The following is a 26,017-nucleotide window of genomic DNA, read 5'->3' on the forward strand; positions in this document are numbered from 1 at the left end:
GCTCCGGCCTGCATACATGCACAAAAGAGAAAAAAGGGGGGCCGGCACAAGAAACTACAGGAACGATGGACAAAAATGATGGCTATGAGATTCTTCACTTTTTTACTTTGTTTTATTTAGTCTTCTTTTTAACCTTTATTTATTGTTTATTGTTTATATATTGTATTGTATTGTTGCGTTCTAAGCTGTCATTTCGTCTCGTTTTGTTTTGTTTTGTCGTCTGTTTTGGATAAGCACCACCAAAATTTTGTTGTAGAAATAACATGACAACAAAACAATCTTTGTCGTTGAATAATGAAAAAGTAAGTATATGTATATTAGGTCACTTGGGAGATATTCAAATGGAATCTAACTGGACACACCAGGGGTCCGTTTCACAAAGCAGGTTCAACAAACACTGAGTCTAATCCTGAACTCTTAGTTGATCTACTCTGAGATCGGAAACTCTGAGTTTTCGGTTCCAGAACAGCGGGTTTGAGGTAATTTACTCAACTCTAAGTAGTTTCACCGGGAGTTAAGCGCGAGCGTGAGGGAAATAAAAAGCCAGCATCAGTAGATCGCTGATACAAGGATTCACCATGGCAACCGGCGACACAAAAGAGCGACATACATTTTCTTTTTTTTCTTTTTAACTTTATTTATCTTTTCAATTTACAAAATCCCTTTGAGGAAACGTTAGTTTGCATCTGAAGATCCACAAACTTCACGCCACTGGAGTTAGAAGCGTTAATACGTGCGTATGGCGAGTATGAGAGCATATTTTGAAAAAAAAAATTAAATTTTATTGATCAGGGCCGTCAATTGGGTACGGCAGCTGCCACACCTCGGCTTCAGGGGAGAATGTAAATGTTTTTTTTTAAATACATTTATGGAATTACTCTGTATCTATTTGTATTGATGTATTCTATTACTTCATACATATAAAATAACTACAAATGCGTATCAGAACAACATGATGGATTTCAGTAGGTATTATCTATCCCAACACTTGTACCCCCCCCCCCCCCCCCCCCCTCATATCTTGAAATGTCCCAGCGTCCCTGACGACAGTGGTCGCTATCAATCTCGTTTTTAGTGCGCTCTGCAGATATAATATATGTCCTGCCATTTTCTTTCTTTTTATTTAAATTGATTTATTTTATTATATTTATGTTACTTATGTAATGACTTATGCACTTCATCCACTTTATGTCTCATACTGTATTTGTTTATTTAATTCCTTGATGCCTGACTGTCCACGGTCAATGTTCTGACTGTAATTGGAACTTTTAAATAAAGTTTTAAATAAAGTAAAAAAAAAAAAGTGCGCTCTGCAGTGTTAGTAACTTACAAAAATTAAAATGAAGCAGACAACCACGCAATAAAAAAAAAAGAAAGAAGGCAAGTGATGGGTCCAGAATATATTAACGAGGCTGTTAGCCACTGATGGATTAATTATGCAAGTTCATCTCAAAGTAAGATATAAATCCTTTTATATCTGTTTAAGGGAAATATTTGACTTTTTATTACTCTCCCTCTCCTTTTTGCATTTGGACTTTAACTGTTTGAAGTTAAACTCGGATGTCCCTGTGATATTGTTGCACTGACATAGTGAATAAAATACGTTGCGTTTGTCAGATACGCCTTTTCTGCTCTCTAACTCTGCCGCTTTGCTGTCCGTGGTGCAGAAAACGGATGCGTATTGCGTAAAGACCCATTGGCTGAATTGACGCCACTGAGGGAGGAGACGGAGAGAAACTCCAGATTCGCTGAAATAAACCTGGTCCCGACCAGGTTAGATTCAGAGAGTCTGTTACTACGGTAACTGACCGAGAGCTTAAGTTACCTCTCTTTGTGAAACAGGCTAGAGTTACCTCTCTTTCTCTGGTTTGAGTTACCTCCCTTTGTGAAACGGAAAACTCAGAGTTTCCCTCATTTCAGGGTTAACAGACTCAGAGTTTTCACTAAACCTGCTTTGTGAAACGGACCCCAGGTTCTCACGGCCTTATGTATCGCAAAGAAAACCATTCTAGTAAATTGGAAATAAAAGTCCAATTTATGAGTAAAATGTATTTTAGCGTATTTTTTATTTTTTATTTTAGGAATCTTTTATCAGACCATATTCTTTATTCTTTATTCTTTATTCGGATCCCCATTAGCTTCCACTGTCGTGGTTGCTAATCTTCCTGGGGTCCACATAAAACATCACATAAACATACAATACAACATACAAAATAAACTGACACTTGTCAGTCTACATCTAAGTACATTAAAAATGGCATATTAGTAGTAACTACATATTAGTAGTGAGATAATGTCTGCCTCCACTGAACAACATTCGGCTGAATTGCATTCTCTCTGGTCCCCGATTATAGGCTTCATTACCTAGTGGGGGCGGAGGGGTGGTGATCTCGTAGCCCTTGGGGTTGGGGGTCGGCTTGGGGGGTCTGGGGCGCGGGCCGCTGGTGAAAAAGAAAAAGAATAGTGAAAAAGTACAACTGAAAAAAAGATTGTTTGCCACCAATGATGTACATCTTTTGATGACTGCAAAACTATAAAAAGTCTGACTCAGAAAACAGGACATTTTTCTTTAATCAACAAGCTGGACGTTGCTGGTACAAGAAACACTGGACACAATCCGTTCACTTCACATTTCACATATTAGGACTGAACGGACCAGAGGTCCCTTAACATTCCTGAAGCTGAAAAACGACTACCACACAATGACAAATACGCTAAAATACATTTTACTCATATGTGTTTATTCAGGTACAACGGCGAGTTCTTGTACACCCGGAAGCTCATGTGTTTACGTTGGCACAAGACACGATGCAGTTGCCGTGAATCATTCTTGGAGCCGACAGCATCGAACAGCTCTTTCAAATACGTCCAAGGATGGGAAAGCTCTTGCTTTTTTTAATCTGCTGCATCATTAGTTACGTATTTTATGTCATGTTATCAACCGTGGAGGCTGTCAGGAGCTTTGAGCCACCGTCTTCTGAGTTACAGCAAATGCAAGATGATGTGACGCTGGGCGGAGTTAAAGAAACTGGATGATCCTATTCCGATGGAGGTTTGTGATCAGAATAGGATTCATCTGAACAGCTCACTGGAGGTTAGGTTGTCAGAGTGAGGTCGCTCTTAACGAAGAGAGGTTATGTTGTACCACAGAATTTGGGTTTTCAAGGACAAAATTTTCTTTTTTTTAAAGAAAAACAGTATAAATACAGTCTCAAGGTTTTGTAGATGTAATGTTTATGGTTTGGCTTCAGCAGGAATTTGCTCGATGCAGCGTTACAGTAGTTTTGACTATTATCAAAGAATACATCCTTTTTTGCACATTGACATTTACGCAGTACTGGATTGGGGGGGGATGAGGGGGGATGGCATCCCCCCCTGAAATAAAAACGGTCCAAATCATCCCCCCTGTAAAACTGCCATCCCTCCTTTCCATCCCTTATGTCATTTCATCAATGAATGTGGTTTTACTGCTATTTCAACATTTAGAGTCATCACCAGAAAAATAACACCAGAAAAATAACTTATTTGACAATTTTCACCTGTTTCAAGTACATTTTCACTTGAAATAAGTAGGAAAATCTGCCAAGTGGGACAAGATTTATCTTCTCATTACAAGTAAAAAAATGCAGATTTTTCTACTTATTTCAAGTGAAAATCTACTTGAAACAGGTGAAAATTGTTGTTTTTTCCAGTGATGAGTCTTGTTTTAAGTGTAATGACATTTCTTTTACTAAAATGAGACATTTTAACTAGAAATAAGACAAATATTCTTGTTAAGATTGTGAGTTTTTGCAGTGATCCATGTTACTTATCCTGTGAAGGACAGAGTCATATTGATAAGTTCAGAAAAGTGTTTTTTATTGTTGTGTTTTGATGTATTTGATGTAAGCCCAGTGGATATTTAAAGCTTACAGAAGGCTGCATTTAACTGCTGCTATGTCATTCCTGCAGTATTTCTGCAGGTGTTTTGGTCACTGCTATTATTTGTAATATATTATATTATTTGTAATCAGCACAAATTATCTGTCCCCATATGATCAAATTTTATTTTTCAACTCGAGTACTGCATTTACGTAATTGAAAACTCTAATAATCAAAAAGAACGAAGTCTCAACACGACTGTGGCGTGGATATAGAACAAATATGACTCCCTGTTTTGATCCTCCCATTACACCCTTTGCAGCCTCCCACCCGCCCTTTCCACCTACATCCTCCCATGACGGTTGCTTTCTGCCAGTCAGCACATCCCCAGGCGGGGAGGCGTGTTTGATCCGGACCGCTCCGACTCTCCCTCGTTCCCTCGTTCCCTCATTCCCTCTCCGCCTCTCTCTCGGTCTGTGTTTCTGTTTCAGCTGCTCGGTCTGTGCTGAGTTGCCATTCTGAAACGGAGACGGTCTCTATAATTTAACATCAAGTCCAAGTTCAAAGATAACAGATTCTCCGGCTTTACTGAGACTTGTCAATTTGACTAAGTCAAGGTGTTGTGGTCGCAATGGCAAAAAGCAAACTATATGTAAAAGGGGGAAGAAAAAAAAGGTTACGGCCTCATTTAAAACACATGGGTGAAATTACAGGCGGGAAGGAATTGCTGTCAAGTGCAATCCGTCGCTGCCGATCGTCATGTGGCTTTCAGAGTACGCTGGCCATGCTGGCCTTAAAACTGGATGTAATGAGCCGTCGTCTACTCACCAGTTTTCCACTTCTCACAGCTCATGTCTCCTGAAATTACTTTTCTTTCACCTGCTCATTAACCGTCCTCCCTGTTTGTGGCTGTAGCTGTAACACTGTACCCGTCACATCCCATTCAAATCAGCATTTCCCATCCCAGCAGATCATAACATGTGGTTTAAAACAAAGGCGCACAGCAGATCACTGAACTACGGAAGAGTATTAGGGCCAGGCAGGAGAAAAATACAAATATTTTAGAGGAGGAAGATTTTTTTTTAATTATGCACTTCGAGAAAAAAGTTGAAATGTTGAGAAAAAAGATGTCGTGTTGAAATACAATTTCAAGAATAAAGTCGAAATTTCATGAATAAAGTCGAAATTGCGAGAATAAAGTCAAAATTTCGTGAATAAAGTCGAAATTGCGAGAATAAAGTCAACATTTTGTGAATAAAGTCGAAATTTCGAGATTAATGTTGAAATAAAATTTCAAGAATAAAGTCGAAATTTCGTGAATAAAGTCGAAATTTCGAGAATAAAGTCGAAATTTCGTGAATAAAGTCGAAATTGCGAGAATAAAGTCAAAATTTCGTGAATAAAGTCGAAATTTCGAGAATAATGTTGAAATACAATTTCAAGAATAAAGTCGAAATTTCAAGAATAAAGTCGAAATTTCGTCAATAAAGTCGATTTTTTTTCTTTTTTTCTTCTTTTTTCCTATTTTTCCCTTTTTTCTCTTTTTTTCCCTTTTTTTCTTCCTTTTTTCTTTCCTTTTTAATCTTGACATTTCGACTTTTTTCTCGAAATTGTGACTTTTTTCTCGAAATTTTGACTTTTCTCTCGACATTTTGACTTTTTTCTCGAGATCGTACTTCAACATTAATCTCGACATTTCGACTTTTTTCTTGACATTTCGACTTTTTTCTCGAAGTGCATGATGAAAAAAAAAATCTTCCTCCTCTAAAATATTTGTATTTTTCTCCCGCCTGGCCCTACTCAAGAGTTTTCCACTTCTCACAGCTCATGTCTCCTGAAATTACTTTTTTTTCACCTGCTCATTAACCGTCCTCCCTGTTTGTGGCTGTAGCTGTAACACTGTACCTGTCACATCTCATTCAAATCAGCATTTCCCATCAGTATCATCCTCATCTTACTGCAGCATGCTCATAAAAGTAACAAGTACATTTTGTCAGTTCCCGTGCATCCGGCTGTTTCTCCACGTCACCGACTGTGCTGTGTGCTTTTAGGCACAGCTTTTTGGTGAGCACACAGCATTACGTTAGATAAAACAGCACCTTTCCCTACTGCTTTCTCTTTCTCCTGAGTGCCAGGAACTAAATTTGCTAGCACATTTGTTTTGCAGATTCATCTTTCTTACCCAAGGCTTGTCTCTGTTTGTTACTGACAGCTTTATCTCCACGCCACTTGCCGAAAAATGGATAGAAACATGCAGTGTCTAGATATTTCTCTCCGCTTCAATCAAACACCTGATCTCCCTTATATTCCCCATACCCGTATGAAAACTGCTCAATTCTCCATGTCTTGTGATGAAGGTAGCGAGGAAAGAGTGGCATCTGCGGGGAATCTATGCAACTTATGGGTTATTGGATGTGACTTATGGAACATTAGCTCACCAGCACAGACACATCTTAATTTGTAGGGGCTGGAAAGAACATCTTTCCCTTCCCCCTCTGTTTTTTATTCCCCTCTCCTTGCTCACTTCGTCGCTCTCCTCCTCTCCTGGGAACCTACCTCCTCACTGAACTCCTCTTCAAAGCCATCCACTCCACCCTTTCCCTCTCATCGCTACTTTGGTTTTATGAGTTGGATGTCCTCTGTCTCCTTTATGTACCCAGCCACCATTTCAAAAAGGGGATGTCGATTGCAAACATCCCCCCCCGCCGCCCCGCCCCGTCCCTTCCCTCCGTGTCCCCTTGGGGTTGAGCAGAAGGTCGCAGTCATCAGCAGTCCATTAGGCCACGGCGTTATGAAGCCGCGCGGCACCGCCAGAGTGCAATGTGCTGTTGCGGAGGCTGTGTGGCCGACCGCAGAGGCTGCCGGGCCGGCCCAACACGCCCCAACGCGCCCCACACACCAGCACAGCTGCCGTTTCCTCTTGTGCCGTATGACTGCACATGGTAGCCTCCTTTTCCCCCACCAGTGGAATGATGTGGCTCATTCTTCCATGTCTCACTTGTTGGCTCTTTAAAGTAGGAAAGTAAAACTTCATAACCTCAATAAAAGATACAACTGCGTTCCTATTACGTTAATGGTTTGAGACAGTTTTACTGTACCCTGGTAATATCAAGGTGAAACAGCTCCCCAAGCCCCCGAGGGGCTTTAGTCCTATCTGTAGCCAATGCTTTTCTTGCTTAAGATCCAGGTCCTGGACCAGGTTTCTACCCCCCTTAAGATCCAGGTCCTGGTCCAGGTTTCTTCCTCCTAAAGGGGAGTTTTTTTCTTGCCACTGTTTGGCTTAAGGTTTTTTTTCCCACTAGGGGAGTTTTTACCTGCCATTGTTTATGTTATGTTTAATAATTGCTCGGGGGTTCATGTTCTGGGTGTCTGGAAAGTACGGTGGCCGAGACCCGCCGTTGCTGAAAATTAAAGAAACGCTGTAAATAAAAAGAAACCCTGCTGCAAATAAAAAAAAACCACGCAAATAAAAAAGACACAACGGAAGTGAATTACCGGGGACTATTTTTACCGATGCACCGGTGTTGCACATTAAAAATTACACGTAGCGACGTTGAACACTAACCTTTTCACTTATTTTCTCGTTCGTTGTTCTTCTCATTCCTCTTTCTTCTTATTTCTTCCTTTTCACTTAGACCCCGTCCACACGTAGCCGGGTATTTTTAAAACCGAATATTTCCCCCCTCCGTTTATAAAAAAATTTGCATCCACATTACATTTTTAAAACGTTTAAAAAAAAAACCCCTTCCACACGTAACCGAAGATCTGCATTTTCGACCACATTCATAAGCATTTCAAACCTGTAGATAATCTGCGGCTCCCGGGGAAGCTGCACCTCCGCGGCTCCGCTTCCCCGGCAGGCGCGTCTCCTTCTCCCCCCCCCGCCACGGAGCTGCCGCGTTATCGACGCAGCCCTACGCCGTAGCCTACGCCGTAGGGTGCGCGTCGCCGCGTACCCTACGGCGTAGGCTCTGCGTCGGTGTAATGCAGTAAGCGGTGGTCAAGACCAGAGACCATTTATTTAATAGCTTGGAGAACAGATGCTGGATCATCTGTAGTAAACATAAGGCGCACGTCAGAGCAGATTTGTTGTTGTTTTGGCGCATAATGTGACTTTCGAAAACGCAAAACTCCGGTTGTGTGTGTCTACACGCATCGACATAAACAGAGTTTTCAAAAATCTTCACTTTGCCCGGAGTTTTTTTAAAGCTTCGTTTATTTGCGTTTTCATGTGGATGACAGGTCAAAACGGAGGAAAATATCTCCGGTTTAGCAGATACCCGGCTACGTGTGGAGGGGGTCTTACGTCCTCTTCGTCTTCTTCTTCTCCTCTCATGTAAAAAACACCGGTGCAATCAAATAGTCCCCGGTAATTCACTTCCGTAGTGGCTTTTTTATTTGCGTCGTTTTTTTTATTTGCAGCGGCATTTGTTTTTATTTGCAGCGTTTATTTTATTTGCAAAGCGTTTCTTTTTATTTGCAGCGTTTCTTTAAATTTCAAGCTTTCACGCTTTGCAAATAAAATAAACGCTGCAAATAAAAAGAAACGCCGCTGCAAAAAAAAAAAACCACGCAAATAAAAAAGCCACAACGGAAGTGAATTACCGGGGACTATTTTAGCTGATGCACCAGTGTTTTTTACGTGAGAGGAGAAGAAGAAGACGTAAGTGAAAAGGAAGAAATAAGAAGAGCGAGGAATAAGAAGAACAACGAATGGGAAAATAAGTGAAAAGGTTAGTGTTCAACGTCGCTACGTGTAATATTTAATGTGCAACACCCGCGCATCAGCAAAAATAGTCCCCGGTAATTCACTTCCGTTGTGGCTTTTTTATTTGCGTGGTTTTTTGTTTCTTTTATTTGCAGCGGCGTTTCTTTTTGTTTGCAACGTTTCTTTTATTTGCAGCAGCGTTTCTTTATATTTGCAGCGTTACTTTTATTTTCAGCAATGGCGGGTCTCGGCCACCGTAGGAAAGCGCGTACACACAACTTCTGTCGTAATAGACACTATATAGATAAAATTGAATTGAATTGAATTGAGAATTAAAAAAAAAACCAAAAAGACAAATTGGACAAGACTTATCAGATTATAAGACTTACTGTAATGTAAATAATTTGAAATGATTTGCTGTCCGTTTTTGCAATGTCCTTTACAAACCAGGAAAAGAAAATGTTTACAGCTGACAGAAGAGTTTAAGCCCCAGAAATATTGTACTATTTCTTTTACACTTCGATAATGGTGTTTTACATTAAAAACAAAACTTTATAGCAAAGATAGTTTTTCTTATTCTTTTTTTTCCCTTAACTTTGATGATTTATTCATGGGTATTTGTTTGTGCTATTCTTTTCCTAGAAGAGTCCTTGGATAAAAGGCTAGAGTAGGTCCATTGATCCAAGGCCCTTAGTCTTAATGTTGAAGCGTCCTTGAAAACTGACTCTCAGCTCATCAGTGACTGATAGCAGAAAGAAATACTGCACTTACATGGACGGACCTGTTCTAAATACAAAAGTGAGTGCTTGTATAATTGTGTTTTTTGTTTTATAAAAGTTTTGGTACTGGTATTAGGAAAATACAGCAAGCAAACATATTTTACTGTGATTCTATTTACAAAAAAATGAAGCAAAAAAGAAGTACTGCCCACATTCACATCGAGGCCTGCAGGTTTGGAGATGTAGCTCTTGGATATTCTTGTATTGTTTTGGGCATCCACAGCATGTCCTCGAGCGAGCTACATCTGTTGCAACAATTCAACCTTGGAAAAAGATCGACAAGTGCCTTTTAATGTTTTCAGTTTACAAATAGGTCATCACAACAGGAGAGTGCATTCCCGAATAAAAAATGGTGTCATAACACCTTTCAGACGGATATACAAAAACTATTTCTCTAGGGCCGTTGCTGATCTCTTCCCCTCTTGGCAATGTTGCTTTTTTTTCTGGCTTGATTTTTCTTAAACATTAATAGCAAAGTGAAACAGCTATGGGTTGTTGTGCATCTGAGTTTGCTAAGACAGAGCACAATCATTTCATTTTCATTTTCATTTTATTCTTTATTTCATTAAAAAAATAAAACCAACAATTCAATAAAAATACAAACACAAATGTTCATAAATTGTGAATGAAAAGGGAGCAGAAAGAAGAAGAATCTTATCTAATCTGCCCCTTTTTCCAAGAAATAAATTCATGAATAACATAAATTAAAAATTTGAAAAACAACAACTAAGTAAATAAAAAACTAAACTAAAATAAAATTACCGCCAGCTATGGGTATGTCAAACTTAACTAACATATTTCATTATATTTCCTTAACATACAGGCTTTAATTGTTCTTTTGAATGTAATGTTTGATTTGGATTCTTTGTTTTCTTTATTCAGTTTGTTCCATAAACTGATTCCTTTCACAGAAACACAACGTTCCACCAATTTAGTCCTGAATCTTGTTTTTTAGAAAACCTCTGTTCCTTTTAAGTTATACTTTCTTTCTCTTTTTTCAAATCTTTTCTGAATGTTGATTGGTAAATCAGAGATGACTTTGAGAGACAATACTGTAAAATATGAAAACATCTAACCATCTTTATTCTTCTTTATTTCCCTGTAAGATGTGCGCTAGGAATGGGTGATATTTTACCGTTCACCATAAACCGTCAAAACAATAAGAATTTGTATCTCACAGTAAAAACAATAAATTCCTGTTGATGATGTTTTTGTGTAAAGATGATTTTTGGAAGGAAGGAAGGAAGGAAGGAAGGAAGGAAGGAAGGAAGGAAGGAAGGAAGGAAGGAAGGAAGGAAGGAAGGAAGGAAGGAAGGAAGGAAGGAAGGAAGGAAGGAAGGAAGGAAGGAAGGAAGGAAGGAAGGAAGGAAGGAAAGGGGAGAAGGAAGGGAGAAAACAAGGAAAGGAGGAAGGAAGGGAGAAAAGAGGAAGGGAAGAAGGAAGGAGAGAGCAGGAGGAAAGAAGGAAGGAAGGGAAAAAAGAAAGAAGGAAGGAAGGAAGGAAATGAGCCTGAAAGAAAGAAAGAAAGAAAGAAAGAAAGAAAGAAAGAAAGAAAGAAAGAAAGAAAGAAAGAAAGAAAGAAAGAAAGAAAGAAAGAAAGAAAGAAAGAAAGAAAGAAAGAAAGAAAGAAAGAAAGAAAGAAAGAAGGATAAATTCCCGTTGATGACGTTTTTGTGTAACAAACATGGCGGATCTGAAATATAGATTTATATTTGAAAAGATGGAGTTGAATTGGTATTTTTTTAATCTTCATTTTTATCGTTATCGGGATAAATGCCAGAAATTATCGTGATACATTTTTTAGTCCATACCGCCCATCCCTAATGTTTGCTACCACAAGGACGACGTTTCTTTCTCTACAGTTTTACAGCCGTCAGAGTGATGCAGAAAGAAGCCGTTTGTCTAACAGAAAGGATATTTGCTATAACATTAACAAGCAGCTAATTTTAAACCATTTTCAGACGTGTGTTTTGATTATTTTTTTTTTTATTCTAACTATCAATTTTGAAGAAAAGACAAAGAGTATATCAAGTATACATAGTGTTCAAATACAGGAGCAGGAAGCTGCATGAACAAAAAACCCACACTTAAACCCAGTTGCAATAGGACTTTCAAGAACACAATGCATTGCTCATTTATGCTATCTTAAATAGGACTGTCTCTTCATTACCGCTTCTCACTTATTCTAAATTACCTCTGAATTGTCCGTGTCCATGCCGTGACCTTTCATTACAGCTAGTTCAAGTGAGAGCTAATTTGTGCCAGTGCACTGCAGTTTTGTGGGGGTTTTGATAAATATTCTCAGGAGAAATCCTAATCATCCCTGGCAAATTATTTAGGGGGAAATTCATTCAGGGAAATTCCACAAACGTCAAGAAGGTATATATGCTGCAGGGTATTTGTTGGTGACTAAATTGGCATTACTTACATGGTAACTGATTTTATTTATAGCACTTAAGTAATATTTAGTGAGGATCTAACGTCCTTTTAGCTTTTTGAACCGTATAATCGGCATACACATTGATAGGTATTCATGGTCAAACATTCAACTGTACGTGAGCTAGATTTCTTGGAATATCCTCATGTGCAGCAGTGTAGAACTAGAAAATTTCAGGAAATTTTGAAGTGCCACGGGACTACTACCGGATGATTGCGATTTTGATGACATTTCCTATATCAAACCATTCAAAAGTTATTGCAGAAAATAGGACTATGACATATCGAAGAAGAGGCGGGGCTAAATTGCACCAATGAAGGTCAAGGACCGCTAACAGAACCGCTAACAGGACCGCTAACAGAACCGCTAACAGAACCGCTAACGGGACCGCTAACAGAACCGCTAACGGTACCACTAACGGGACCGCTAACAGAACCGCTAACGGTACCGCTAACAGAACCGCTAATGGGACCGCTAACAGAACCGCTAACAGAACCACTAACAGTACCGCTAACGGGACCGCTAACAGAACCGCTAACAGAACCGCTAACAGGGCCGCTAACGGGATCGCTAACAGAACCGCTAACGGGATTGCTAACAGTACCGCTAACAGAACCGCTAACAGACCGGCTAATGGGGCTGCTAATGGGACCGCTAACAGAACCGCTAATGGTACCGCTAACAGAACCGCTAACGGTACCGCTAACGGGACCGCTAACAGAACTGCTAACGGAACCGCTAAAAGAACCACTAACGGGACCGCTAACAGAACCGCTAACGGGACCGCTAACAGAACCGCTAACGGAACCACTAACGGAACCGCTAACAGATATACATATATATATATATATATATATATATATATATATATATATATATAAATATATATACACATATATATATATATACAGCAGCAGTGTAGAATAACTTTTTTTTTCTCTTCATGTACTTTACTTTAAAACAAGTTGTAATGGATAAACTGCAAGCGTCATATGCTAGTATTAGAGCTTTATTAGGACCCGAGCACTGGCAGTGCGAAGACCCTATTGTACCTGTAGGAATTTTCCTTCTTCTGACAAAATGAGGGCCTTTTTTCCCCCTAAACGTTCCCCAAAAGTCACCAAATTTTGCACGCAGGCCAGGCCTGGTGGCCATGGTTTGCATTAATGGGCGTGGACTAACGGCTCAACAGCGCCCCCTAGAAAACTTTGTGCCTCAAGCCCCACAATACGGTTTGACGTACATGCACGAAAATCGGTACACACCTGTATCATGGCCAAACTTAAAGAAAAGTCTCTTGGCGCCATGGCCGAAACCGAACAGGAAGTCGGCCATTTTGAATTAATCGCGTAATTTTGGCGAAATTTATGCCATTTCTTCGTTTCTTCGCCTGAACCGTAACGTGCACCCAGGTGTGTTATACATCAAAATGTGCGTCTCCATCCTGCGACGACGGGCATTACTTTTCTCATTCAAAAGCGTTACCGTGGCGACGATAGACGCCAAAAAGCGCGCCTCCCCTTCATCTGATTGGTTCATATTTGATAGTTCCTACTTTCTGCCATAACTTTTTAATGTTTTGACATAAAAACTCGTGGGTGGTGTCATCGGACTCGGTTTTGAGTACTTGACCTTCATTGGCATGAAATAGCCCCACCCCTTCTTCTGATTGGTCGATACCTGATAGTTCCTACTTTCTGCCATAACTTTTGAATGGTTTGATATAGAGAGTCGTGGCTGGTTTCATCCACTAAATGTCCAGCCTGAAGAATCTACATGAAGTCATACAAGCTTCCACTGCAGCCTGAACGTGCACAAGGGTGCGAGGGCCCGTCCATCGCTGCTTGCAGCTTTAATTTATCTATTTCTTGTTTTACATAATGCATGAAGCAGAGCTAAACCTCCTCAATTAGTTTGAGGCATGCAGTAGCTCAATTCAAGGTAATACTCCATCTACCTTGGTCCGAAGATAAACTGTACAAGTTTAAAAAGGACATGGACCTGGCATGTGATCATTTGTAAACGAACTCCAGCCACGCTTTTACACACATTCTGGATGCTATACGGGTATTGGCAATCTATTGTTGATACTTATATTTGGACAAACTGTACAGCCATCAGCACTCATCTCTCTGCTCGGGTGGCCCCAACAGATGTTTCCCTCAGCAAATATCAGAGGAATATGATAGCTCTCTGCTCTCTACTGGCCAGGAGACTTAGTCTGTGTAGATGTGGATAGATATGGACGCTGGTTCACAGAAGCTATGTGTTACATTCGTTTGGAGAATTTATATACAGAGTCAAAAGTCAAAAACAGATATTCCTACGGCTTCTATGAGGCTGTTAAAAAAATCCTATGATATCTGGCAGCCATGTATATCTTATTTTGAACCCTTTAAAATTGACTGACTTAGTTGAATTTAAAACGGCACAGATAATATACAAAGCAAAGAATATTTCACTCCCCTGCAACATACAACAACTTAACTGTTTAAGGATAGAGATGAATATGAGTTAAGGGGGGAATATAATCTCAAACAACCAACAGTTAAAACAACACTTAAAAGTATGTTGTAGCAGGGCTAGTGCTACGGGGGCCGACCGACAGGACAGAGGACACAGGTTTTCAGTGCAGGAACTCTTTATTTTCTCCAGAACACAAAGGACACACGTGCTTCAGCTCCTTCACAGCAGACGAGAGCCCTTTCTGCTGTGCAGTCATGCCTTATCAAGGCTGGCAGGGTGGAGAGGTTGATTGGGGCCACCTGTGCCCCAATCAACCTGAGTGGCTGCAGCTCCTCCACCCTGCCACATATGTGTATTTCAGTTACAGGGGTTAAGTTATGGAATAGCTTGCCAGATAATCTTAAACAAAGTAAAAACATCATACAGTTTAAAAATAGTTTAAAACAGATCATGATTGGTAAATACCAACAAGATTAAAGGATAAGATGCAAGAGAGAGAATTATGGAATTATGCAGGTAATAATTACTGATCTTTTTGTCCTTGTTTTAATCGGGACTATTTATTATTTATTTTTCCTTTTTTTTTACTGGTTCTCTGTTGTTACATATATATATATATATATATATATATATATATATATATATATATACATATATATATATATATATATATATATATATATATTTGTGTTTTGTGTTTGCTTCTTTTTTGGGTGGAAATGCTAGAAAGCATTTGTTGTAGAAAGTGTAAATAATAATAATGTGAAGGTTAAAGGAGCATGAGGCTCCTTTTAAGAAATGAGACTCTCTAGCGCCACCCTTCACCACGACGGCCGTCGGGGGTACTGCAGCCAACAGCGAAGCCGGCACGGGAGAACGGGGAGAACGTGCATGCAGCGTCATGTGACGTCACATCCGCAGGACAGCGCGGGAAATTCGGACTCCGAATTGCAGCACATTTTGCAGCACACAGCCTGTTCAAGGCAAAGGAGAGATACACTAGAGGAAACATTCTTTTTGGTTTGGAACGCTTCATCTGACATTATTACTAGAAAACTTAAAACGTATACGAATTTTTTTTCATAAATCCTGCCTCAATCCTGCCTCATGCTCCTTTAAAGGGTAGCCATTTATAAGCTCAGAGCTTCAGCCTATTCCTTTTTGATCCAAATGATTACACGGTATGCTATGAATGAGTGTAACATACTGAGCACATGATCGAAATAAATAAATAAATTGTCACTGATCGGGTGTCTTTCGGGTGGGAGGGGTTTGTGCTTTGTGTGTTTTTGTTGTTGTTTTGTATTGATGATGTTAAAAAAAAAGAAATTAAAAGGCTTTGCAGAAAAAAGAGTATATTTTCATTCCTGCTAAAGTCGACCGTCGTGAGGTAGTTTTACCTTAAAGATGATGTGTTGTTGCAACAGTAATAGTAATCTTCTGACAGAGTAAAAAACAGATGCCCTCCTCATGTTTTCTCTTACAATTCATATAAAAGCAGCTTGTGATCATCGGAGCAGAATGACTGGCTTTAATTCCTGCTCTTGTGATGATGTGATGTTTTCAACCAATTTGTTTTGGTAATAAGCATGCTTCACCAATTTTGAGAGCCAATACGTGGACTGTTAACAAAATGCTGAACAAAACACCCATTAAACACTTAGAGCAATATTTATTATCCAATTTCCTAATTTTTTTTCTAAAAAAAGAAAATCTGGCTTGAGTCAGAATAACCAGCGAACAGAAGAAAGTCAGATAAATGAGACAACACAGAGCAAATGCAGACCTACTTTTTTTTAAATCAAGCACTAGTTTAGGCTGATGAGCTGCTGTAATTCTAAAAAAACTAATATTGAAGAGACTGGACCTTCAAACATGAATGTTGTTCTATAAACTGGCATAACACATTTATAAATTCATAAAAAATCTGTTTGCCAACTGTTTGGGGAATGCTATGCATGCAGTCTAATTGTCAGAGCAAACAGTAAACCATCTGAAAACGACTAAACTTATGTTTCAACTGCCATCTGTTTCAGGTTGTACTGGTACCTGTTGTTTTGTGTTTCTTTGTTTTACAATAGATATGTTTTTCTCTTTTTTCTTTAGATACCAAAAGATTTATTCATAAAAGGCAACATGGGATGAGATGCTGTTTAAATTAAAATTGTTTTAATCGTTATCAGAAACACAATGTGAATGTTTGTCAGAGCAGCTGCATATCTCCTTTAATATCTTTTTTTTTTCTTTGTGTTATCTCAATATTAGATTTAAATTTCTTTTTTTTCATTTCCCTGTCTTGCAGTCACCATTAATCTTTAGAAATGGCACCAGCTGTCCATTTCCCTGGCAAAAAACTCCAAAAGACTGGAGTGTACCGCCAGTAAGGATGGCTTGTCTATCCACATTCATGTGGGACTCAATTTGAAATGATTGATTTTACATCCCTTCACCCACGCCTTTGAATCGTCTTTGGAAGCCACTGATTCTCAATTCACCTGCTCCCAATGTCAAAATTGGACTTGCTACTCTCGTTTTTTGGAGGTGCAGGTTCATTCGTTGTAAGATTTGTTCCACTTGGACACCGGGACTTTGCACGTAGTCTATTGTGCTTTGGAAAAGCAGAAAGTCCAGCTGTGAATGCAAGATGTCTTCAGTTTTAGAATAAATGGAATAAATTGTCAATCAAAGGGAATATTTAGTCGTGTCCCCTGATAGCATTTACTAAGCTATCCCCAAGGTTTGCTAAAATGCAAACCATTTTTAACCTTTGTTTTCTGCACCTATTGTATCTGTAGGATTTTTTGTCGTTATTTTTATTTTTCTGACGAAATGAGGGCCTTTTTGCCCCCCTAAACGTGCCCCAAAAGTCACCCAATTTTGCACGCAAGCCAGGCCTGGCGAAAGACTTGATATTTAATGGTTTGCATTAATGGGTGTGGCCTAACGGCTCAACAGCGCCCCCTAGAATACTTTGTGCCTCAAGTCCCACAATACGGTTTGACGTACATGCACGAAAATCGGTACACACCTGTATCATGTCGCAACTTAAAGAAAAGTCTCTTGGAGCCATGGCCGAAACCGGACAGGAAGTCATTTTGAATGAATCGTGTAATTTTGGAGCAATTTATGCCATTCATTTGGCAGTAAATACGGCCCGAACCGTATCGTGAACCCAGGTGTGTTATACATCAAAATGTGCGTCTCCATCCTGCGACTACACTCATTACTTTTCTCTTTCAAAAGTGTTACCATGGCGACGCTAGACGCCAAAAAGCGCGCCCACCCTTCATCTGATTGGTTCAGACAGAAAAAACTTTGTGCCTCAAGCCCCATAATACGGTTTGATGTACATGAACGAAAATCGGTACACACCTGTATCATGTCACAACTTAAAGAAAAGTCTCTTGGGGCCATGGCCGAAACCGAACAGGAAGTCGGCCATTTTGAACATTCTGAATTAATCGCGTGATTTTGGAGCAATTTATGCCATTCATTCGGCAGTTAATACGGCCCGAACCGTAACGTGCACCCAGGTGTGTTATACATCAAAATGTGCGTCTCCATCCTGCGACTACACTCATTACTTTTCTCTTTCAAAAGTGTTACCGTGGCGACGCTAGACGCCAAAAGGCGCGCCCCCCCTTCATCTGATTGGTCCATATTTGATAGTTCTCCAAAAGTCACCAAATTTTGCATGCAAGCCAGACTTGGCGATAAATGTGATATTTCATGGTTTGCAATAATGGGCGTGGCCTAACGGCTCAACAGCGCTCCCTAGAAAACTTTTCTCTGCCATAACTTTTGAATGGTTTGACATAAAGAGTCGTGGGTGGTGTCATCGGACTCGGTATTGAGTAGTTGACCTTCATTGGCCTGAATTAGCCCCGCCCCTTCTTCTGATTGGTGGATATTTCATAGTTCCTTTTTTCTGCTATAACTTTTGAATGGTGTGACATAGGAAGTCGTGGGTGGTGTCATTTCTAATATGCTTATGGGGGGCGGTGGCCGTGAGTGCGAGGGCCCGTTCATCGCTGCTTGCAGCTTTAATTCACATTATTTTATCACATTGTTGATTTAAATGATGTTGTTAAATGTCAGTTTAGTCAGTTTGCAAATATTCAAAAACAAGTGTTAAAGCAACAGCTTGTCTTCTGAACTTTATAAAAGGTCAAGTGGAAAAGGAGGCCCTTCAAAGCACTCGGATAGCCTCTATGCAGGGTTTGCACTGCAATTTTTTTATAAATAAAGACGCAAATGGCACCGCAAAATCTCTCAGCACTCTGCAGACCAACTGTCCTTACAACTGGTCCTCTGCTGACAAAATGACAGATGGGACGTGGAGGATTTATGACCTCAGCAAGCAGGCCATGCTGAGCTGGTACACCCTAAAAAACCAGGCCACGATCACTCTTTCCATCTTTCCATCCTCTACATGTCATGTTTCTGCGGGAGGAAAGTTTGTCACAAAAGTGGCCACAGTTCCAGGTGTTCTTCCCTCTCTAATGTTTATTATCTTTTCGCCTTCATTGTCTGTCATCCTGCTGTTCCTCCAAGTTTGTTATTGTTTCACCATCATGCCTGTCTTTGTCTTGCTTTTACAGTTTTTCTCTTTTCTCACATCCCCCCCTGTCATCATGTGTGGCCAGTACTCGAGTTGTAAAATAAAATCAGGGGGGATGGTGGATTTTATCATATGGGGACAGATAATTTGTGCTGATTACAAATAATATAATATATTACAAATAATAGCAGTGACCAAAACACCTGCAGAAATACTGCAGGAATGACATAGCAGCAGTTAAATGCAGCCTTCTGTAAGCTTTAAATATCCACTGGGCTTACATCAAATACATCAAAACACAACAATAAAAAACACTTTTCTGAACTTATCAATATGACTCTGTCCTTCACAGGATAAGTAACATGGATCACTGCAAAAACTCACAATCTTAACAAGAATATTTGTCTTATTTCTAGTTAAAATGTCTCATGTTAGTAAAAAAAAATCTCATTACACTTAAAACAAAACTCATCACTGGAAAAAACAACAATTTTAACTTGTTTCAAGTAGATTTTCACTTAAAATAAGTATAAAAATCTGCCAGTGGAACAAGATTTTTTTGCTTGTAATGAGAAGATAAATCTTCACTGGCAGATTTTTCTACTTATTTCAAGTGAAAATTTACTTGAAACAGGTGAAAATTGTGAAATAAGTTATTTTTCTGGTGTTATTTTTCTGGTGATGACTCTAAATGTTGAAATAGCAGTAAAACCACATTCATTGATGAAATGACATAAGGGATGGAAAGGAGGGATGGCAGTTTTACAGGGGGGATGATTTGGACTGTTTTTATTTCAGGGGGGATGCCATCCCCTCCTGAAATAAAAACGGTCCAAATCATCCCCCCTCATCCCCCCTCAACTCCAGTACTGTGTGTGACTTACTCTCGGTCACCCGTCTCCCTCACAGTTCCCTCTTCTTCTCTCTCTGTTTTTCGTTGTGTCTTTTTGGCCGTGGACCCATTTCCCCCCTGATTGGCTTAGTGGCAGTCCAGTCATTCTCCGACATCCCTTCTGTCGTCTCTTCCCTCTCCGCCAGCCGTCATCCTAATCTTCCAATCAGTAAATACCCATTTTCAGCACACATTGTTTTCTGAGCAGCTCACTTTAGAGCACAGCTCTTCTCTTCATTGAATACTGATGGTCCTTCCTCTTTCTTTCAACACAGCAAAGAATTCATCTCAAGACATCAAAATATTCTCTTGAAAGCTCCTTGGGCACTCTGATGGTTCTTTGTTTTTGTCTTTTTCTTAAATGTAAATAAATACATTTAACAAAAATCAGCATTACAAATATTCCCCCCCTAAGGAGTGATTATAAAAGGTCAAAATATTTCGAGATTGTGTGGATTTAATGGTGAGAGCTGCCTCAGTATGCATAATTCAAAAACAGGTATTCCTAAGGCTCCTATGAGGCACAGAGAGAGTTGTTGGCATTTCTTTAATAGAAATGAAGTAATTATGATTTTGGAGGAAAAAGTTTTTTTTTTTTTAAATGTTTTCGATTTTTTTTTGTTTTTGCCTCTAGTCTATCTGGAAATGGAACTAATGAATGCAAAATAAATGTCCAGGCTATTATAAATAAAATCTGTTTAAATTATTGTGTATGTTTTGTTTCTACCATCATCTATGGTCACACAAAGCCAGTGATGAAAGGATTGAGATGGTGAATATACAGGACTGTCTCAGAAAATTTGAATATTGTGATTGTGGCAGGGTGGAGGAGCTGCAGCCACTCAGGCTGACGGGCCACACCTGTGTCCCGTCAGCCTGAGTGGCTGCAGCTCCTCCACCCTGCCACAGTGATAAAGTCCTTTAAATGTCATCAATTCTGGATTCATTACAAATCAACTGAAATATTGCAAGCCTTGTATTATTTTAATATTGCTGATCATGGTTTACAGCTTAAGAAAACTCAAATATCCTATCTCAAAAAATTTGAATATTCTGGGAATCTTAATCTTAAACTGTAAACCATAATCAGCAATATTAAAATAATAAAAGGCTTGCAATATTTCAGTTGATTTGTAATGAATCCAGAATGTATGACATTTTTGTTTTTTTTTAATTGCATTACAGAAAATAAAGAACTTTATCACAATATTCTAATTTTCTGAGACAGTCCTGTAAGTGGCTGAATTGAGTTTCTTCTGCAGGGTTTCTGGACAAAAAGAAGACAGCTGTAGAAATTCAGTCATCCAAGAAGAACTTGTAGAGCCGCTGCTCTCCACATGAAGAGCATAAACCTTATAATTAAAGGACAAACCCTCAGTGACGTCGTCCATAGGTTTTTGTGAGGCCTGTTTTGTGGTGCCATGTTGCAAATAGGACCTGGGAATCTGGCTGGAAAATGCCTATGTGTCGATTAAAGTTAACCATGGCCCCCAACTCCTACAATCGATCCATGTCAAATGAGGTGAGAATTTGCCGGTGACTGCCACGAATATCCAACTTCAAATGTCACTTTGGTGGTGAAATCAGAAATGACTATTCTAGTCCAGCTGTTTAGCTATAAAATGTATAGGAATCGTTCAGTTTGTGATACAAGCATGAAATTTGGTACACACATAGTCAAAGGCATTCCAAAAATAATTGGACGTGGAGCTATCGTGAATTTTCAACATGGCGCCCATGGCAGCCATTTTTCAAAATGGTCGCCAGAAACAAGTGTTTTCTAACGAGTGATTAGTTGAAATGAGTTGCCAGTTTGCCCTGGCTGAGCTTCAACATCCACTCTATTACTTATCCATTCATTGAATGGCTCAGTTCTTGCAGATATGAGGATCTTTTTTGGTTTATTAGTTCAAAGTTTTTTTTTTATGTATAATAGATCTATTTTCATGAAATGACGGTATATATTTTATTTTGGCTAATATGGCTGTTATCATGAAAGAAACAGTTGTCATGTTCAGTTTTGAGGTAGAAGGAAGCTTCTGGCCAATTCCAATGTTTCAAATGTGATTTCTGCATCATAAATAATGACTGATTAGACACCAAGATCATCCATATAAGACACAAACACAAATGATGGCTGCCATCTTTAAAAAATGGCGGCCATCTTGAATATTAAATGACAACTTTTCAATTATCCAAGAGACATTTACCAAGTACTATATGTGTTAAATATGTCTAAAATATCATATTATGTCCCCACGTCATATAAAAAGAGTTGTTTCTGGCATCCATTTTGAAAAATGGCTGCCATGGGCGCCATGTTAAAAATTCAGGATGGCTCCACGTCCAATTATTTTTGGAATGCCTTTGACTATGTGTGTACCAAATTTCATGCTTGTATCACAAACTGAACGATGGTTTTGGTTATCTCCTGCAGTATTGTGTTTAGCCATCGCTGGGATAGCACAAGCTGCCAGTTACTTATCTAAGTTTCATAGCAATAGTGATGACTGATGAGGAAGTGATGATACCCAGCCACTGGCTAAGCCAGTCAAAAGTCCACGCCCCTAATTTGACATAAATGTTTTGCATTATATAATTTTCCCTGATGTGGTACAAAAATAATTCACTCCCAGTGCAGTTGTCATGAATGTGACATCTACCGAGCTATATGGACCAAACTGTTTTTGAACCAGGCTATAAATCATTTAATTTCTGCTACAAAGACCAACATTTTAAGATGAGAGTCAAAGGAAACTGAGTTACTTTTGGAGCCAACCAGCTAGTGGTCAGTCAGTGAAAAGCAACTTTTATTATTTTCTGTGTTGGTTTCAAGTTAGAAAGCTGGCAGATGATCAAGGGCAGCCAAGTTAGATAGTCCGGGCATCTGATTGGGACGTCTCTGGGACACCTCATTCCCAAAACCCTTGGAGGAGGCCCTGCGGCACAGCCGGCATACGCTAGAGACATCATATATTCATTATAGAGACATTGATATATTTCAGATGGCCTTGGAACCTCTGAATGTCCAGAAGAGCTGGTGTGATTGGCTGAGGAAGTCTGGCCAAAGTGTTTAGGCAGCTGGATGGATGATGGATGGATGGATGGATGGATGGATGGATGAATGCATGGATGGATGGATGGATGGATGGATGGATGGATGATGGATGAATGTATGGATGATGGATGGATGAATGGATGGATGGATGGATGGATGGATGATGGATGGATAGGTAGATGGATGGATGCATGGATGGATGAATGGATGAATGGATGGGTAGGTGGATGGATGGATGATGGATGGATGGATGGATGGATGATGGATGGATAGGTAGATGGATGGATGCATGGATGGATGAATGGATGAATGGATGGGTAGGTGGATGGATGGATGATGGATGGATGGATGGATGATGGATGGATAGGTAGATGGTTAGGTAGATGGATGGATGCATGGATGGATGAATGGATGAATGGATGGGTAGGTGGATGGATGGATGATGGATGGATTCCGTATTCATGAAACTGTTGAATGAATGAATGGATGAAAAAAATGTTATTGGTCACCACCAAGCATGAACACTTAGGTCACGAACAAAGGGTCAGGGCTGAAGCCTCGGCTTGTGAATGAATGAATGAATGAATGAATGAATGAATGAATGAATGAATGAATGAATGAATGAATGAATGCCCCCCTTCTTACATTTCAAAATGTTCTTTTGTCTGACATGTTTGAGACATTTTCCTTATGTGAAATAAACACAAATGAATAATAGCTAACAACAACAAAGAGCATATGCACATATACTGTACATGCATACCTGTCTGCTTATGACGTAACTACACATATATCCATACATGTACATACATCTATACAAGCACATTACATATCCACATACATACGTACACTACACATGCTGACACTTACATACGTGCATGTATCTGTACACACATGTGTTAAAAAAAAGGATTACCTTAAGTGTTTATCAAAATAATAATCAATGTACCCATCCTTTTGTTTCTTGTCTTTATGACATCATTCCATTACCCGGGAACAAGTCTGTACTTATCCATCATCATGTCTTTATAACTTTTTTTAAAATTCAACACATTTTTGCTATATTTTAATTCTTCCGGTAATGCAGTCCATAACCTCCCGCCACAGACAGAAATGCACCTACTTTTCTCAGCTGTATTCCAGATCGGTTGTTTCCAGTTGAATTAGGGTTAGGGATTTTTTTTTGTCTCTCTTGTACATACCGTACTCTTTTTCTACTTTTTATATTGCTCTTTTTATTATTTAACTATTTATTGGTTATTTCTATGTAAAAATTTTGTATAAAGCGTGTGTGTGTTTGGCTGCTGCATGACTGAATTTCTCCTCTGGGAGATCAATAAAGTCTTCTATTCTATTCTATTCTAACCCCATCTCTCTTTCTGAACATGGTTTGTATGTTGGGAGGAAGTAGATTTTTTCTGGCTTTAAACATAAGCATGTCAGGGTTTGACACTTCCCCCCAGTTTGAGTTTCAGTTCTGTCCCTCCTGTGTCCCATTGGCCCTGATGGTTTGCACCTGTGTCTCGTCGTGTCTCGTTATCCCCTCAGTATATCTGGTCTTGTCATTCCCTTGTTCCCTGTCGGTCCGTACTGTTTCTTCCTCCATGTCTCCTCGTAGTTTTTCATGATCCTGGTTTTTGTTGACCCTGCTCTGCAGCGCTTTTAGTTCTTGTTTTTTGTAAATAAATCCTTGGTTTTTGCAACTGGCTCCTGCTCTCCTGCATTTGGGTCCTCAGCAAACCGAACCTTGACAAAGCAAAGCTGTTTTCTGATCTACCAGGTCCATGAATTTAAGTGCTTTTGACTTGATGAATAATAAATTGGTGTGATCATAAAAACCAACATTATTCACGATTCGTATTGATCTTTTCTGTATTGTGCAAACTGTCTGTAGTGTGGTCTTGCAAGCATTACCCCAGATTTCAAACAGTAAGTCAAGTAAGGTAGAATAAGCATGCAGTACAGAGTATTCATAGATCTAAGGTTGAAAAAATGTCTGTATGTTTGTTCAATACTCGGATACTTCATGAAACTGTTCCTCCACCACCGGCAATATTATTAATTACCTTTTGAAATATGTTTTAAAAAAAGTTTCTCTTATAAAGACATTATGGTGTCATTATTATTGTAATGTCCTAATTGACACTGAAATAAAAAAGTCACATTCTTAGGCATTTTAATTTCATTAGCTTAAGAGTTGAAGACACACATTCCTGTTAGTTCACATAATCCAACTAAGTAAACCAAAAACTGTTCTTTCTTATCTTCTCAGGAGCTAATCACTAATGAGTTGCTATAACCTTATTTAGTGCCAGAACGTCCATCAGCAGCATTAAGTCTCCATTCAGAATCAGAGAGATCAGGGCCAAGCCGAGGGGTAATATGGCTAAAGGATTAAAGAGTTCATCCTCATAATCGGGCATTAACCCCACAGGAAGTTAGAAGAAATTTTTAATCTGTATTTTATCAACAGTTTATATCTGGAGAGTCTCCCCCTTGAGTTACTGCCAATTTCATGATTTCCAGGTATAAAAGTTAACTCATTCTGCTTATTCATTTTACTGACAGTTACACAAATTTGGAAAAAAGAGCTTTTCTCATAAAAAATAAATAAATGGATGAATAAATTCATAAAAACTCAGGCTGAATAAATGAATAAATAAACAAAAGCCCCACTGAAATAAAGAAGACTGCTGCAGAGAAAATCAATGTAACAATGATGTGCCAGGCACAAAAGGGAAATAGAAGTTTCAAGTGATATTCCAAAAATGCTTCATCTTTTTTAATTTTTACCACATTAATAATCATTTTTCAAGAACTCTAATTGAATTAAATCCCCAAAAACTGCATGCGTTGCACAACAGTTGTGATACAGAACAATGGAGTTGGACTGTTTGTTCATTTTATTTTTGGTGGGTCGGGAATGCTGAGTCATCACCTAGCTGTATTGGAATTTAACTGACCGCACTCCAAAACTGTAAATTTATATCTAGGTCTGCAAAAGCACATTACCCTAGACCAGGGGTCGGCAACCCAAAATGTTGAAAGAGCCATATTGGACCAAAAACACAAAAAACTAATATTTCTGGAGCCGCAAAAAAAATGAAAAGTCTTGTATAAGCCTTAGAATGAAGTCAAATGGCGAAAGGCGAAATGTTGAGAAAAAAGTCGAAATGTTGAGAAAAAAGTCGAAATTTTGAGAAAAAAGTCGAAATGTTGAGAAAAAAGTCGAAATGTTGAGAAAAAAGTCGAAAT

The sequence above is a fragment of the Cololabis saira genome, chromosome 9, assembly GCF_033807715.1.
Source record: "Cololabis saira isolate AMF1-May2022 chromosome 9, fColSai1.1, whole genome shotgun sequence".
In the NCBI taxonomy this organism is placed as follows: domain Eukaryota; kingdom Metazoa; phylum Chordata; class Actinopteri; order Beloniformes; family Belonidae; genus Cololabis; species Cololabis saira.